Below are 19,462 nucleotides of genomic sequence, written 5' to 3' on the forward strand. Positions count from 1 at the left end.
TATCCCAGAACAATACAAAAATGCAAAGTGCTGGACTACTTCCAGTGCTATTCATGCTTCAGATAAGCACTGAACAACGTTTTAAAGATATGTTAATAATTAAATAATAATAATTAAAAAGTATCAGGAGAGAGCACAGCATGTGAGCTGGATGAATCTGCCACACTGAATCACAATTGCCTCATTGTCCAAACTAGGCATCTGTTAAGAGTTTCTCAACATCTTTCTGAAACTTTGGACTACATGCCTGAACAGAAACCAGGACAGAGTGGAAGACCTGATCCTGTCCTCATGTGGGGCTGGAAAAGAGCCAGGGCTTATGCTGGGACTGCTGTTAGGAAAGACTGTGGGAGCTCTTAGTCTAAGTGTAAGCCAAGGGAAAGCCTCCATGTCCAGCTTCCTGAAAATTGAGTACAAAATAACTGTTAGACTTTGCAAAGACACGATGATTGTTTTGTCTATTTCTTGCAAGAACAGAACATCCTCTCTCTGCTTTTATCGCTAGTGAGCAATGCAGACACTCCTTTAAAGAAAGTACCGAGGATAGAGATTCACTGTTAAACTTCAGGGCACATGTGAGGTACAAATGACCAGTTTAGGACACCTTAAAGTTGCTTGTGAGTGTCATAGCATTTTTCAGTTCAAAGCACACCACTGCATAATTATTCTTATCTGCACTTGAGAAATCCTAGGGAGCTGATACAGCAGAAGCTTCTGTTATAGTTTGTTTTCCTCATTAGAAAGAGGTATGAGAGCCTTCCTGGTAGCTGGCACAAAATAACATCCATAGTTCTCTAGGACATACTGCTCCCATGGAATTAAAAAGCATGTGTCAAAACCACACAGAGTTACATATATGGATTTTGTAGACATGCTTGCCAAGGCTGCCACAAAATTAGCAGCCTCTCACAAATGCAGAAGAAATCTGAACAAGACCAGCCATTCTAATCAAATTGGTCAGAAAATCATTGGCATGGAATAAGCTAGGCTGATTAGAAAATAGGTGTCAAAGCTGTCTTCTATTCCTCCTTACCTTCTGTGTGCTGGAGAAACCCTGTCTTCCCTCATCTTATTACACTCCTCTTTTGCTGTTTTTTCTTTGATGTTGTACAGTTTTTCTGCTCACAACAATGAGAAAAGAAAAATTGTTTGCTCAATGTCATTAATATTTAATCATGAAATTTTTAGCATTCTCTGTTTGAGCAGTATCTAGAGTAATGGACTGTAGAATACCAAGTAGTCCAACTGATTCTACACATTAAAAGTAAGTCTATGTTTATGCTTCCATGGTTTTGCACAGCCACACTACAGAAAGGAAATGAAGAAATGCATAAAAAAATGGAGGCTGATATAAGTAGAAAAGGGGAAAAAAGGAAGGAAGAAAAGAAAGGAAGGATGGGGAGGAAGGGAGAAAGGGAGGGAGAAAGGAAGGGAGGGAAGGAGTTTTACTGTGAGCTTGACCTTATCATTTATGTATGACCATACCCTTCTCTCTTGGCTTCCTTGCTTTATGTGAAATATCATCACGCCTTCAGCATTACACAATGGAGGAATAGCAGCCCTTTGTGCCCTCCTGTTTTTTATCTAGAAGTTCTGTGCAAGACAGCTGCTGAGCTCTTATTTATCTGGAGCAGGATTGCACAGTTCAACTCTATGCAATGTTCCCGGTAAACAAACTGTTTATGGGCTGACCATGACTTTGCTGGTCTAACTGGGTGCTTATCGTTTTTAATTCCTGAGAACAGTGAGAAGGATGAATATAGTGACAGAACAACCCCATCTAATAAGGTCAGTACAGACATAGCCAAAGGAAAGTATAGACAAAGCCATACATTGTCTCATCTTAACTCTCTGTGGGCTCATTCTGCCCCAGGCAGCTCCAGTTGTAGGTTTGGAGTTAATCTGTTAGCATGCCTGTATTTTTTCATAATTGACTGAATTGAAGGATATGGTAAAAGTGGGTACCTGAGTGTTAGAAAACACCAGGAGATTTCTTTTTCCTCTCCTAGAGACAACCTGGACTGCCAATGCCCTCACCTTCCATGAGTAACTCCTGTTCCTCCTTTCCATGTTAAAGAAATCCTGCTTAACTTTACAGAGTAAGTATATTGGTGGTATATGATTGTACTTTATATATCAGCACCACCAACACTCTAGGCATAAGGCACTGGATCAGTGGGGTGATTCTCAGACCTGAGAATTCAGCTGTATTTGGACAAAATACAGGATCTTCCTTTTTCCTCAAAGTGCATGTCCAGTTCTGGGTCTTAATCTACTCTAAGAGAAGGAATTATACTTTCCCTGCTCCAAGAGACATTTATTGGTCTTCAGATGGAGAGAAGTAAACTCCAAATGGCTGTATATTGACTTTGTTATTAAGCATTACCAAAAAAAAAAAAAAAAAAAAAAAAAAGCACCTCTTTTCCAATACAGGTACTGTCTTTCTTGAATCAGTCCCAGTATTTGGAACAGCAATTAATTTAGCTAAACAGCTGGGCATGTGATCTTATTAAATGAGTATTTCTCATTTAATTTGCTTTGAAGCAAGAAATTTCATAAAAAAAAAAAAAAAGAATGTCTCCACATCCCAATAAAACAATAAGCAAGATCACAGACCTTTAAGACTATTCTTGTGCTGGAAGAGTTTGATGTGAATTGTAAATCGATTAAATTCTGTTGGGGCTGTAAAGTATACCTGCCTTGTCCCTTTCAAAACTAGGTGGTAGTGTTTATAGCCAGGTTCTTATTATACCAAGCATAGGATTTATTTTCTGCTCATTTCTTGGTTTATTTTGCTGAAACAAGCCAACTACCAGTCTGTTAAGCATCCCATTAAGGTAAGTAAAACTGTAACAAACAGCACTCTGAGAAAGTTAATTTGTATCCAAAGAGCTTTATCAAGTTTGAGAGTCACAAGACAGAAAATGGCACAATACAAAATAAAACAAAATAATAAAAACATCAGGGCATCTCTGTGGGCTGTTGGCATTTTTGATTTGCAGATGCTTATAGCAAAGACTATATTTTTTCAGATACTGTTAAATCACTTCCAGATTTTGCATCTGACAGGTATCTCTCTTCCCTGTTATTTCAGATCCCCTGGGCACTTCAGTTCTTTCAAATCACAACAGAGAATTGTGATTAAGCAAACCGAATCTCACTGAATATTTCTCTCTTTCACATCTTTGGCAATCATCTTGTAAAGATAGACAGAGAGGAGCTGTTTGCAGATTCACTCTGTTCTCTCATGTCCTCTTCCCAATGTTTTCTGTGTTTCCAATTTCCAAGCTGCGTTTCCAAAAAGTCTTGGAAGAACTTTATTTGAGTTTTTGGACAGAGAATCATTACTTTGCCGTGCATTGTTTAGTCAGTTAGGTGATGGAAAAATGGGCCTGAGATACTAACTTTAGAGGAGAATTCTTCTCTCCTGGTTCCTGCCACTCATCTTCACGTTGATGATTACAAATAGCCTGTAACGTAAGAAAATCAAGTCCTTGAGAGGTAGTTGTCTGAACAATGGCACTCAGTCTAACCTCAGAGAAGCCATCAGTCCAGAGGTTTCAAAGGTTATGACAACTATGGCCACTACATTTGAGAGGTCATAGGCTTTATTCTCTGTAGTAGCTGCCCTTCTAAAGCTTTTCACTCGCTACAGCGGTAATTGCTCAGACCTTGTGACTGGCTAACCGTTAGGCCTCTGAAATATTCTGTTGTGGGGAATGAGAATGCGTTAGTTATTACACAGGAAAAAGGCATGTAGGACACTCTACTGGCCTTGCATTTCCTCATGGATAGCGATGTATTCATTAGGATCTTAGTCTTGGAAGTCTGGTCTCCTGACCCAGTTATTTCAACTTTAAATGCTGTGAGTGTAAAGAAAACTAATTATAAAATAAAACACAAAAGTGGAACAGGTCTACTGGATGCTGATCTGAATGGGCTCTTATTTGCTGGAATCTCTTTCCATCTTAGCCAGTGGAATGCCTTATTTTTTTAATTTTATTTTTTAAAGCTTGGCAATTAGAGTCAAGGGTTTTTGTTGTTGTGGCTATTCACAAGTTTGTTTCTTCCTCTGGCAGAAGAAAATAATTTTATCTTGATTAAATATTCCTGTTCCAAAAGGCATCCAACAATGTTTGGCAGTACCAGTCTGTTAGTCTGCATCTTGCTGTTGTGCAAGTACTTCATCTCCACATGCAGTACTCGTGATACCCTTGAGGGAGGCTGAGCACTTTGTTAGAAGAAAGAACAGCAGAAAATGGAGAGAAAAAGACAGATAAAACACGGACATAGCAGAGAAGTGGAACTGAGATACCTGATTTTGGTATTTACCTTGAATTTCAGATATAGCTGAAAATGACACCTACAATTAAGAAGCCTGGCATCAGGCACTCTTAAAACCTGTGTGACCTTAAGTTTCTAGAATGATTTTGCAGCTTTTCAATTAAACAATATAATTGCTCTATTAAACTTCCACTGTGCTTTAACAAGAGGTTGTTTTCTCCACATAACTGCAATGCAACATAGTACCTTCTGAAAAACAGTGAGAATGCTTAAGACAGGAGGGGAATATGTGGAAGAAAGACTGTCAGTCCCAAGGTAGAGAGGGAAATAGATGAAATTACTGCTGTGTAATTTTGGATGTCCACTGATGAAAATCAACACCCTGTTGGATAATGGTATTCCCCCCCTTTTTTTTCTTTTTGTCCCCCTGGCCCTGCCAAAGCTTAATAACAGAATTATAGGGTGCTCCCCTCCACAGTCAATCCCTATGTTGTTAAAGTTGCAAAATCAATTCCTTTCAGACAAAGCAAATACCCTAGTTTTGGCACCCATCTCTGCACACAATTAATTCCCTAACATACATGTCTTTCTCAAGGTTTTTTGCCTTCTTATCTTTTCCATTCTCTTAAATTCCTCTCTGAACTTATGCCCACCTGTTCTACTGTCCATCTCCTTTTCTAGCCTCCTTCTTTCTAATCCCCTGTCCTTTTAAATTCCTTCCCTCCCATCTGCTTGCTTTGAATCTGAGATGGGGGAATGAGAAAAATGTGTTTCCACATGAAAATCTATTATTGAGCAGAAACAGATACTCAGAACTACAGAAAAAAAAAATATCAAAAAAACCCCACCCCACCACAAAAACCCACTGCAAATATCTCCAGGACAGCTTTGCTGTCTGAATGATCAGGTGATCACGTATTTCATTAGTTAGGACCCTTGACTTCAATCCTGAGATGTTCCGCTACTGTTGCATGAACAAGTGATGTCTCTTGCAACTGGATTTTTCCCTTGTGTGCAACCCTGCCTTGGACAAAAGGGATTGTTTATAACCTCATTACCTGTAATTTCAGAAGGCTGCACTTGCAACATTAGTTCTAGTCTGGAAATCATTTGACTCTCCCTGTACCTTTCTGTGGCTAGTACATGTACACCAGTCCCAACAGCAGTTAATAACTCTATGTAGTAAGAAGGACTGGTAACTAAACAAAATAACTTACTTCCTGATCCCCTTCTCCCTGCTCAGTTTTCTAAGGAACATTGATTTAATCAGTCTGATCAAATCCTCACATTTCATTATAGTAATCTAATTTACTGTACCTTCACTTACTTGTACAAGCTTTATTATACACTTTTTCTTTGGTCTTTGGCAAAATTACAGACAATAGGAAACCTGAATAGTTCAGATACCTTCTCCAGTACTGAACTTTGAATAAGAGGTGATTTGGGGACAAATACAAAAGCCTCATTTCTCCGCAGTCCAGAGAACCACCTTTTTCAGTTTACACATCCTAAGAAGGCTTAAAAAGCAGCTTGTGGAATCACAAGCTTTCCAAGGAGTAACTTTACTCTTTTCAAGCTGGACAACTATCTATACTGCACAACGCAGCAGGGCCAGGACCCTGCTAATCTGAAGCTAATGGGGCAGATACAATCACACGGTACACTGCCTGGGTCTACAGAGGTACCAGCTCAGATCAAGAGAAACACAGACATAGTGCCACAGCACCTGCATCCTAACAAAAATAATTTGTGTGCATGCAGCAAAATACTGATTAAGTTGTTCTGCTTCTGGAGCTACCCCTTGACTGCTAGCCCAGGAATTTTTGCACTGTGCTTGTTGTATGCTGCTGACATTATTCTGAAAGGACTGAAAAGAGAGATGTAACATAGACCAAACAGTCCTCATTAAGGACGTGAAATAGGAATACTTGTTTAATTTTACTGCTGGTGCTTGCTTCTGCCTTCTGTCATCATTGTAATCCTGTAGATGGGATCCTACAGTCCCTGGCCCACAATGTGTCTGCAACCATCTGCCTACTTGTTAACTGTGCCAGCGTTTCCTTTATTTAGCTCCTAGGGGTGATGAAAAAGTAGTGTTGAAGAGAAACTGCCACAGCACTGTCACAGAGCCAAGGTGTATCCTAAGAGTTCACTGCTCTACCAGCTAGATGTGTGTGAGTCCAGGGTAGGGAACAGAATGCAGATGTCTGAGCCCTTCATTTCCTTCATTAAGAAAATGATCTAGTCACCTTGTGGTCTAGAGCTGCCATGGCACATCAGCCTGCAGGTTCTTGGACTGTGGGTTTGTATTTGCCATCAAGTAGGCATTTGGACATATTCTGTGAAACCAGAAAGAGACTGATCTCCTTGGTTGGTAATAGCAGCATGCAGAATTTTCACATAAGCAGAAGGATAGAAGCAAAAGCACAAGTCCTACTAAAATCTTGTCACAGGCAGAGTCATACTAAAGTCCTCATGCTAAAGCACTCTGTGCCCATATATACCTGGGCTCTACGCCCATATCAGAGGAGACAGTACCCATCCTGAAGCACCTGGTTTTGACTTGGCAAGATGTGTGATGGGCAAGGGAGGTGGGGAAGAGGCATAAATTAAAAAAGGAATGACACCTAAACCTGCAGGACCTCATGATAATCCATGTGTTTCCACCCAGCTGAACTGGCTCCACTTTCTGTAAATCATAATAGTAAGTCATGACAAAGAAATGTTCTGGAAACTTCCATGTATTTTGTTTGTGCTGTCAAAACATTTGACTGGCATAGAAAGTTCAAAGTTAGAATATAGCCGTAATAAATCACTCCCTTTAAGGTGATTAATATGCAAGGAAAATCAAAACCAAATTAAGCCTAGTTTATCAGGACAAAACATAGCTGATTGGATGAAATATTCTGATCTCTGGCTCATTCTAATCTGTCATCTTCAGTCTGTAAATTTGAGTGCCTTGAGGGAGTATTTGGTCTGTTCGTTTCTGTACTGACACTTTAAATGTGTTTGCAGATTTTTTGTGCCATATAATTACTTTACCTTTTTGTGTGTGTGTATTTGCAAAAATATGCAAAATATAACAAAATAGCATTAACCTTTTTCTCAGAAATTTCCCATTAAAAATTTAGACTTAAGAAAAATTTTCAGTAGAACATGCTCCCCTTGGAAAAAAGCAATTCAGCAACAAATTCATCAGCTATTTCAGGCAAACGAAACCATTTAATGATTCACACTATCTGTTATACAATTGATGTTTGAGGGGGAACAAAAAGACCTTATTTAAATAGAAAATATAATCCAAGCAGTTGTTTCATCATTGACTTCTGCCTTGTACAATAATTTGCAATCATATTGTGCAGGTAAATGACTGAATGAGTGAACAAGGCTACAGAGCACTGAGCCCTTTGATCCAATTTTGCTGCTGTTCAAATGAAGGAAAAAGTTTGTCCTTGGATTAACAGGAAGGATATGGCCCTAGTCTCCTAATTTATTTATGATTAGGATATTAACTCAGTCTTGGGGAATTTTACAAAGACTTTATTCAATTGAAATACAGACTGCGAGTCTGGAGAATGAGAATGTGCAGATGTTAATTCTAAGAATAGATACATAGCAACAGAGGTAAAAACAAAAGAAAACCCACCAGCATTTCACACTCTCTGCTCATCTTCCTAAGCATCTCCAACTTATTGTGATTACTAGAGTTTTATAACTGCGTTTCACCACCTGCTAACACTTCTTTGTTTCCTTTTCAGATTGCGATGACCTCCAACAAACTCAGAGGGAAAAAATGAAGTGGGGAGGGGAAAACCTGGCTGGAAATTTTCCCTAAGAAATTTAGTAGGACAGTAAGGGACTTGGAGGATCATTGAGATGAGTCCACTGTTGCTGCAGATGTGCACATCACAAATTTGCACCTTTACTGTTTTTAAGAAGTTTAAAGCCAAGGATTGCTATAAACCTTCTTCTAAGTTTTGACCTAAAAATAATTATCAGTAGTTTACACACAAGTTGGTCTGTGTCTTATATACCTCTTTTCCCAGTTTTCCATTCGTGGGTACCCCTTCTCAGAGCAGATGAGGCACACCTCTTAGATTTCTCTTATTAAATGTGTTGTTAGGGTGAGCATGGAGATGAAAAGCCTTTCTCTGCATTATTCTGCTATAATTAATTTTGCTCTTGGGCAATTAAATCTAGTCTTGCTGTTCTTTAGGTGCTGTGAGCCAGATAAGTGTTGCTACTTTTTGTCAGAGTCATTCCTGGAGGCCCTCAGGTACAGAAGTGCTATAAATTCCCTATGCCATTAGACATGGCACATACGCTGATTGTCTTCCTACATGACCAAACATTCTCCTTGCAACTTTCCAATATTAAGAAAGAAAAAAATCCTTTTGTTCACCTGGTGTGGCTAGCTAGGGATATATTCTAAGATACATCCTTCCAGCAGTTTAAGTCCAAGCTCTGTCTTATATATTAAAATTAATCCTTTTACAATACATTGGCTACTGGAAATCTGTTTCCTGATATGATCCCAAGATGTATTTGTCTTTTTGAAGACTATATCATGTTGGTGGCAATAGACAAGCTATGAGTAACTAGTAAACATAGAATCTTCTGTAATTTCATTACTAAGGAATGAACAATAACATATGACGTAAATGCATGACCTTCTGTTTTGCATGATTTAATCTCACCTCATTTTTATTATTTAGGGCCATGGTAATCCAGTTTATCCTGTTTGATATTCAATACCTCCTGATTTGCTAATCACTGCAAAGTGCATGCAACAAAATTAATCAGAGCACCAGCCAATATCATTAGTGAAAATATTTGACAAAAGAAGTCCACAGACAGATCCTGAAGACCTCCACTAGCCATCACTTTCTAGGCCTTGTCTTTCAGCAAAATAGTCTTTGTAATTTTTAGATAGTGCTTAACCAGCTGAGGTCAAACTAATAATAGACGAGTTGTTGTCTGAATCACACCACTACTCTTTTCTTAAATAGAAAATATAATATCCTATACTCAGATCTCTTGGAACCATTTAAGACCAGAAGGGATAGCTTTTTTAATAACCTTGCCGCCAGCCTTGGGTCAGCTGTTTCCCTGTTGCATGTGTACTTTCCGTATCTATACACTCATTCATATTAATAGTCTTGCCCTTACTGAACTTTCAATAAGAATGTGTATGTAGAACAGAGAACAAGATTTTATTTACTGTTTGAACATATATCGGTTATCTTTAGTCCATACCATCTCCATACATAGCAGCACTGTTTCTTTCATTTATTATTTTTTATTTCTAAAAACAAGCATCATTTTACCATTTATTTTTGTAAACCCTGCAAGCTCTGACACACATTGATGTTTTCCAACTGGTATTGTACTTCCACTTTTGGATCTCCAAAGCATAAATTTCTTTTCTGGTCAAGGTTTTCCTGCTTACTCTGTTTTCATTCCCAATCTTGTTGAAGTGATTCCTGTCTTCAAGGCTCAACCTTAGAGATTTTTCCCCTTGACTGGGATTTAAATAACAGATAGAATTTATCAGCCCAGATGCAACTGTGGTCCGGATAAGGCCTATCCAAACTCATCAGAAACAACTATATCATGTGAAGTACTGCAGGAGTAAGTGCAAAAGGGAGATAATAGCTGTCTTAATTCCCTGAGTACATCCCTTTCTCCTGTTTTTTAGAATAGGAAGAAATTCCATTCCTTTTCAGTATTTTATATACCTGTTGTGCAGCAAATTTCTTTTATCTGTCAAAGTTTGTCCTGTTAAACTAAATAACTAGGGACTTTAATTTTAAATTAATCCATTAATGATCAGTATATGCAGTTATTGGGTTCTTGTAATATCCTCTGTCATACCAAAACCAAGTCTAAACAGCAGCAATCATTTGTTTAGGGACTTGTGAAAAAAAAACCCAAACAAACCCCAAACAAAACAACCCTTGTTTACGGGATCAAGAAATGTCTAGAACAAACTAATATTTAAGTTCTGTTACTCTTTTCCTTAGGGAGTTTACCCTGACTTTCTGGGCAGTGTCTGCCTCTAACCAGGATTCAATATTACAGAACCTCCTGTGAAGTCTTATGACCAACCAACTCTTTTGTGCGTTTTGGTTGGGGATTTTTTTGTTATTGTTGTTGTTTGGGTTTGTGGGGTTTTTTGTTTGTTTGTTTAATTAATGGACATGCAGATAAAGCAGTGTGGAAGGAATAAGGTGCCAAGTACTTTCTGGCAACATAGATAACAATAAAAAGGAGGAAGGGATGGCACATTTCCCCTTACCCCTTTCTTTGGCAGTGTACTGTTTTTAGGGTGCTCTGGCATATTGCTTCTCCTTCCTGAGGACACAGGAGTCCACCTCCCCGGCCATGCTCTAGTCAGAATACTCCCAAGTGGAGCACCATCAGCCCATCTCTGTTGTAGATGCTGTGCTTTGCATGGAAGAATGAGCTTTTGAGCCAGGGGTTAAAAAAAAAGACTCTTCAGTTATACAGCTAAGTCGTTCCCTTCTGTGAGAAGAGGAACATGAATTCCATTTGCCACTCTAATGAACATTTAATAATTATAATTATTATGTTCAGAAGGCAACGACAGCTAGGTCCCAAGCAGATGCCCAATGCACAAAACACACAGATTTTTATTATATGTAGAATTATATTAAGACCTGTCCACTGGATTGGGTTGGATGTGAGCTGTGTACATTTACCAGGTATTCCCTGTCCCCCAGTTTATATTTGGGAAAAGATAGGCATAATTGTATTAGGTTTGCTGAATCAGACCCTGGAAGTAAAATTACTATTTTGTGAATTCTGTTTCTCTGGTGTGAGGTGACAAAACGTATCAGAATCATGCAGCAACTTCCAGCCATACAGCAGAAGCAGCCATGTAGGTTCTGGATATCAGGGAGAAATGTGTGTGGAAAAAGAGGTCTGAGCACCATAAACACCCAAGTACCTTTTCAGGCACCTTCACTAAATGTTTGAGTTCCCCATTGACATGCTTTCCCCTTTCATGTTTGTTTGGCTGTAGCTCTTTGTTCACGCATCCAAAATTTTACTTAAGACTTATATGGGAAATCTCATTAAGGTCCATCCAACCCAACCCAGGGTTCCAAGTACTTTTCTTACTTTTATGCAAGGTTGATTTTAACATAGATCTGTCCTCCAATTCATTGCGCCCCGTTGACCAGGAGACTCATTTCAGAATGTATGAATACAATGCTAACAATAAAATTTCCTGGTGCTTTCTAAGGGTCTGTGCCTTGCTCAATTCTACTGAATAATGGGGAGTAAGGGGGAGAAAAAGCACTATATGCAGATTCTTTGATATGCATCAGAAAGGAGGATAAGGCAAAAAAAGCTATGAATGATGAATAACCCAGGGCACAATTTTCTATTTCTCTGTAATCATGAGACTTTTGCAATGGCTTGTGTGCTTATTATCAGTTACCCTTACTTGTTTAGTCTGTAAGTGTGAGCCATTAAGAACAGTGAATTCAGACCTAAACCTTTGCCTTGAAATTTATCCAAAACTTTCCTGAAGATCAGGAAGATTTCATTATTTATTTGCATGTTTTCTCTTAATTTCTAGGAAACTTTAACAGCAGGGCCTGGGGGACCAAGGCTGTCATGTTGCAATCTTGCACCTAGGAGGGTGAAATAACTTCACTAAGCTTTGGAAAAGCCTTTGTGTATAGTGCAGTTACAGGAACTCAGAAATCAGCATCTGTTTCTAAGTCAGAGAAAGTGATGAAATACAGAGTAGTATTGCCTCTCTGGTTCAAACAGCTCACCTCGCCATGCTGAAAAAAGACTTTCAGTGTGCTTGATAAATAAATCTTATAATTCTCTGGTTAATTGCCAATAGGAAACTTGCTTGGGGAGGAAGTCTGCATCTTTCTCCATGTCTGCAGTAGCATTATTTTAGACCTGGAGCTTGAGGTTTGAGGTGCTGGTGCTATGATTTCTTTTTTTAACCTGCTTTTTCTTCCGCTTCTAAAAGAAATCTGAAGTACTATCCAGAGGACATGTGTGAAGGAGCTAGTCACATGCTGAAAAAGCACAGGTCCAACTGTGCTAAAGCTGTAATCTCAGCTTTTCTGTAGGACCTTTGATAACAACACAGAAAAAGTCTGTGCAGTTTATAAGTGTCTCCAAGTAATTTTGCACAATGGCATAAGTGAATCTTGCATCCATATCGCAAAGAGACAAGAAAGCTGACATGTCTAAAATTCCATCTCTAAGAAAAAGACCCACAAGCTACTCTTTGTTCTCTAAAGCATCTACTGTGTCTTCCTCAAAGGCATTTTTCTGAACTCTGCCTGAGATGAACATTGACAAAGAAAAACATCAGCTTTTTGCTCTTTCACCAAACATAATAACTATTAATGGTATAATGATCATTCAGTCATGAAGACCTTTCCATTCCAACTCAAGCATCTTTTCTGACTGTAAGTGTATCCAAGGCCACCAAGTTCATAAAAGACCCATTTTGTAAATGTCAAATTCTACTTCTTTTATGCCAAGGTTTCTGGGAAAGTTATCAAGAGCAATGAATATATTAATACATCTTGATGTGCTCTGTGGAGTTGGCTAAATAACAAGGTATTTGATTTTGTTCAATGGCTGTAAGAAGTGTCCTAGAAAAGAACAGGAAGGCTTATTGGTTTAGATTAACATAGAATTTAATATATTTTTTTAAAAAATAGACAAAATGCCATTTCATATAGAGTAAGACTGTTTCTTTTGACCACTCTGTTAAGGTAACTGTTTCATTTCTGTTCTTAATTTTTCATTTAAACTTGAAAAATATGGGTGTTTTTAAAACAAAAATATATTTGTTATGTGTTTGAGGAGATGCAGAGAGACCATTTTGGAAGCTTGATATTTCTTACCCCTTTCTGGGAAGTTGAAACTGCCAGATCTGATCCAAAGAAACAAATAGTTTCCACAAAATAACACAGTTTGTTGACTTATTTGCCAACATTTTTTTAAAAGTGCAGCTGTAATTCCTAATGTAAAATATGTATCTTTTTTATTGTGGTTGGGTTTAGATTCCTATTTCTTTTTTCTGTTTGGGGTGATGACACAATGTTGTGATTTAACATACAAATAGCTTCAGCATGCATTCTGGATCAGAAGGAAGAAATATGAGTTAGAGCCTTGGCTCAGATGAGCAGTCTTGTACGTAGAAGTGAGCCCTAGACAGCTGAGTTCTTTCCCCCAAGACAGTGCACATAACTAAGCAGTAATTCACCATCCTATAACAGATCAGTGAGATAAGCCAGCACATGCAGAAGACTTGGAACAGGTCTGGGGAACCACACATCACACGATAAGTAAACTTGTAGTAAATACTCAGCCTACTTAATTCAGTGCTAGCTGAATTAAACAGGTGGTTTTTGAAGTGAAAAAATAAAAAGCAAGTGTTTGCAGCTAGATGGTGCCATAGGTTTGCACAATCCCAACCAAATTAGTGATGCTTCATAAGAGGACTTCCATTCTACATATGATATTGTACAAAATCAGGCTGAGATCTAGGAGTCAGAAACTGCTTCAGCCAGTCTGTTTTGCTGTCTCTAGTACTGCAGAAACAGTAGTTACTTCAGGATTATTTCCTGTCCCATGGCAACTCCCAAATCATGTAGAAATTACAAGCCCCCTCTGTGGAGCAACAGAATTGAGGTAATAATGTGGAACATCAGTGACACAGGAAGAGATGTGTTTCCTGACAAATACTGAAACTCTATGAGCTCTTCGTCAAATTCATGCATAGAAGTGCTAGACACGAAATAAGATCTGCCAAAAACACATGGCAGATTGATTGCTTAAACAGGAGTTGAACAGGAGTATGAAATCCTAAGAGAAATCACAAACACTGATAATTTGCTTTAACACTTGGGGTCTTTAGCTAGTTGTGCACATAGAAGTACATGCTGTAGCTATCCCCTCCTGAATACAATATTAAAATTTTATTCTTTATCGTTAGTAGTTATCCAGTTCTCTCAGCTACTTTTCTTTGTCTTCCCTTAACTCCTAAAAAATAGCAAGTGTTTTATTAAGAAACACCCACAGAAATCTTACGTAGCAGGGGGAAACAGCAATCTAAGTACATTTATAAGGTTTATTTTCCAGATGGTGTACTTTCATACTGCTCCTGAGGTTCACAGAGCTATTTTAGTTGAATCTATTCTGTGCTTCCTAACACTTTAGATTTTGAGGTCAACTTCTAATTTTTACGTTATTATGTAGCACTGTATAAATGAGATTGAGTATAAATGCATCATCACTACATGAATGCATTTGGCAGAGCATTCAGTGTGGCTCACCAGCTTGAACCCAATAGCATAGTCTGAAGAGGAGCAACACAATTATTAGAAGGCAGAGTTCAGCTATACTAAGCATTGTGGTGTTCTTGAATCTCCTTTCATATAACACATGCCTCTCTCTAGAAGTCAAGTTCATTTTCTCTGTTGCTCTGGAGTTGACCGCAGTTCATGTGGTCACAGTTCCTTTAGAAGTTATGATTAACAAACTAGGATTGGGACTCCATTTCAGCTGAGACTTGTCTGAATTTAGGTACCAAAATGTTCAATGAGCTATTGAGACCATCAGTCTTCAAGTGCTACCTGAATATTTTGCCCCCATTTTGGCCCACAAGAAGTACCCTTAGTGTCTAACATTGAAACCACCAAGTGGATTAAAATCCAGGACTTCCCCAACACTAGAAGTGTCTCACAACTGAATTTCTTAGCTAGGGTGCCTTCTCACTAATGTATGCATTTCATTGTCCTCTTGTGATAGAGAGCTGTGTTCTTTCCCCCTCTTTCTACTTCTAGCTTCCCCCCATCCTCCTCTTAAGTCACAACACCATGTGGAACCATATCATTAGAAGAAAAACAATTTATCTTACTGCAGGTGATCCATTCCCTAATGTTCAGTACACTTTTTACACTCCAATAAGTACAAGTTGTATATCTTGCAGCAAGAGGGCTGTTGTGTTTATTCTGGGCTCTTTACTTATTTGTGCCTTGATTATATAGTTCTTTCTTATAGTGACATTTGCAGTGAAAATGTGTACAGAGGAATTGTATGGAAAATTGTTACCTACTGCTTATCTGTACAGTGTCTTGTTTATTTTTATGCCTTTACCAGCCAAAACTCCCTGAATGTAAAGGAATGAGTAATGACATTAGGAATTCCATTATTATTATCACAGGGAGCCTGAGCCAGACAGGCTAGTGATAGGAATGGGGAAGGTTTCCGTTAATGCTTCTCCTAATCATGCTTGCAAGCTAATGTGTGACATTGTGCATAAAAACCTGAGAATGCATCCCTTCACATGTGACTGAGTAAGGCATCAAGTGAAGGCCAAATCCAGTGTTTTTTACTCATCCTCTGGAGGTGCAGCCCTTCACATGTCACAGTACGATGAGGTATGCATCTCTGGGCTGTGACAGGCTGCCCTGACTCTCTTTTCTGTAGTAGCTACACAAGGATGGCCTCAACCACAGCCAGAACACACTGCAGTGGTGTGCTAGCAGCCTGCCAGGCCCACTTACACAAGCATCCATCTTTGAGGTGGCAGGCTGATGAAGTGTCAAACAGAGCATGTATTGAGCCCTACTTGGAGCCTCTTTATCACCGTGTAGCCATTTATTCATCATAGATGGTGCTCTGGTTTTCAGCAAAACTGTTTTTCCACCATCGTCATACAGCTAGGTGTTGGTCAGATGGCTGGGTCACTGGTTATGACTGGTCTTTCATAATGGAGTATTTTGCACAGGCTTTTGCCAGCTGGTTTGAAAGGATCGATTGTACATGTACAGCTGTCAATACAGAGTAAATCAGTTCAAGGTGCTCAAGAACAAATGGACTAGGATTTTTTTTTTTTTCTTTAAAAAAAGAAGAAAAAAGTCCAGGGAAGTCTACTGACAACATGCTCTGTTAATGACTTTCGCTGCTCTTAGTATGATATTAGACTAATTTTAACTCATTTTTAGTGGATCTGGCCAAATGCATTGTACCATTTCAGCATAAGAGTAGGCAATACCCATTTCCCTGCTGCAGTGCAAATTGTTGGGATATCTAAATTTTAAGAAGCCTTCAGAGCTAGCTTGCAGATACCTAACATGGGATACACAGTTGCTATAGATAATAATCCAAACACTAATTGGAAAGTAGATCCCTTAAATAAAATGAGAGCAGCTCATGTATCTTAATGACAGAGGCTTGTTTTCCCCTGCATAAGAGCTTCATGGCATGACACATGTAACTTGCCTCACCTCATGTAGCATTTGGAAGTTCCACACACTGTTGCGGCAGAAGCAGAATTCAGACTCAAGAGTTTTTGTACCATATCTTGTCTGCTGCAACAGAGGCAGCTGTCAAGATGACCAAGGAACTGTTACAAAAATGTAAACTAGCTGAAGGCGAAACCCTAAGACTCTGTTTCTAGGCTGTAGGAATCTGGTAAGAATAGTCAGCATACAGGTATAGCACATGTCATACCTGTTCTATCCTTCTTTGCCTACAAGGACAAATATTTGAAGTCATCAATAACAGAGTCACTGAAATACTTCAGAGAATGACTGCTAAACAGGTAGGCACAGGTGAAACAATTGTGTGTCAATAGTCCTTCAAAAGACCAACAAAACTCTCTAAAAAGCAGTTTCCGCTTGAAGAAGGGTGTGCAAACGCACAAAAACAAAACAAGAAAACTACCCCAAAGAAAAATATATGGAAAAAACTAAAAGTTCCTTGCATAATAGGATTCATAAAAAGTGATAACTGTTTAATTGGTACAGACAGCTAGTTTTTGTGCCTCCTAAAATGTTTCTGGAGTAGCAGCAGATGTTCTTCTGCCTTCTGCCACACCTTTTGAGAGGCTATGCTCCTACTAGAACCCTGCATTTCCAATGAACTGTGCAAAACCGTCAGGGAATTTTATACACGCATTTTGTAAACTCATTCAGAAGTTCCCTCCACATATATTTTACTAATTTCAACTTTCCCTCTACTACCTCAGTGCAAGACTGTTCTCTACCATCATGTGAGATTTGAAAACTTGACTGTATCTTTCCATCTCATCAGTTGAAAAATATTTTCTAATTTCCTCGCCTGCTTGGCTTTTAATTTCTCCATCCTTCTAACCAATTTAAATTCATAAAACACTTTGAGATCACATTTACATCAAAGACACTCCACAGGATATCTCTCTATTGTGTTCATGTTCTGTTCATTCATCAAATGCTCGCCCACTCCATTTGGAACATACACTATTGAGTTTCTCCTTCCTTTCAAAATACCAGGAGTTAAAGAAAGAGAACCTGCTTTTTAAAGCCCAAATGTTTATGTGTTTTCAACAAGATACTTCACATTATTTTGATGGTTTCTCCTGTTTATCAGGAAAGTTTACATCAACTGGAAATGAAAACAACATCAAACTCCAATGGACTGAGATGGTGACAAAAATTGAAAGAGATATAGAAACCTTTCAAAGACAGTAATAAATGAAGTGACACTTGTCTCCTATCATTTGAATGACTCTTCTAGAAGTCTAATATATCTATGCCCAAGTCCTGATTAGAATTTTTTTTTTAAAGAGGAAAAACAATAGTCAGGTTTCAAATGCTCTTGTTTGTTTTTTGTTTGTTTTTTTTTTTTCCTCCTCTCCCCCTCTAAAGACTACATGAAAGCTATTTCCAGCATCACATTTTTCTATATGACCTTTCCTTCTGCCCCCACATGTGCATCATGTTACGTTAAATTCCCTGAGATCCGTACACCCTGGAAGTGCAATAATAAGTCAATGTTTTATTTATAAGTGTGGCAAATGCATATACCATTATATTATCTCAGCTGGGCTAGTTCATTTCATTTCACCTCATTTCCTATATAACTGAAGTTTTGTTTCCATCTACCCTCCAGTTTTGGCAGCTGCCTGCTAATCACATTCTCTTTTGCTGTAATTCTCCTGTGGGTACATAGGAAGCTTATCAGAAGCAGTTGTTTATGTTCCTATTATCATTCATTTACTAATGACATTTTACTTTTTAAAAGGGGGACTGGTCATTGTGGCTTCAGCTTTGTACAGCATGGGGAATTTGGCAAGTTACCCTATACTGCATCTCTCATCTTTGTCTTGCAGCACTTTATTATTTGAGTCTAGGAATTTCTTATAGTTTACCTCTATAGTTGTGATTTGTATTTTTCTGTTCCATATGTAGTACTTTTATAACTCCTTTTATCTGACTGAAATAATCCATAAGCTGTTTTAACCTTCCCCTCCTGTAGATCACAATTATAATCTCCATTTTAGAGGTGAACTGAAACAGAACAGAGAGCAGAGGAATGTCCCTAGATACTGGGAGGGGAAGCAGATCCATGTGACCAAATGCATTGATCATGGTCCTGTTTTCTTCCTAATGGAAGCATGGGCCATCAAGAAGGCAGTACACAGAATTCGCTGACATTTAAAAGAAAATGTTTTCAGTGAGCTGCTGTCAGTAATGAGATGGTCAGCAAAAGAGGCAGCAGAAATGAAAACTTCAAATAAGGGAAAGAAAAAGCCTTCTAATAGCTAGGCTTTTTGGCTTAATAGAAGAATGGCACAAGAAATGACTAGCTGACATGAGAGAATGGGATGGGAGTAATCCAGATTTAGACAGAAAGCTAGAAGCAGAGTACAACAGTTTGAATATATAAAGGCAATCTGTAAGTTAATAATTAGAAGGAAGAGAAAATACTCAGCTTTGATGGCCAGAAATGGGATATATGATAGTTTCTTACATAAATTTGTAAGTTTGGAATATTTCCTTCTTTTTATGTTAATATGCCTGATGTTTTCCATATTGTTTTATCTCCAGATAAATGGCTGACAGTCAGAAAGACAGCAGAGAATGTAATTCACTTTTGATTATTCTAGGGGTTGCATCAGCTGACTTAAAATTCCCCTGCCAAATCATACACTCACCTAACACAACTCTAATGTGTAGAGTCACTTGTTGCATATTTAACTTACACTTATTTGTCACCACAATATTCAGGCTGGGACTGTATGATGAAATATATCAGCCTGGTGTCCCTAATCCATGTGATTTAAAATAAAAAATAAAATGAAAGAATGAAGCAGAGAAAATATTTTTAGCTGGGTACCATTTAT

Source organism: Athene noctua, chromosome 1, assembly GCF_965140245.1.
Source record: "Athene noctua chromosome 1, bAthNoc1.hap1.1, whole genome shotgun sequence".
In the NCBI taxonomy this organism is placed as follows: Eukaryota; Metazoa; Chordata; class Aves; order Strigiformes; family Strigidae; genus Athene; species Athene noctua.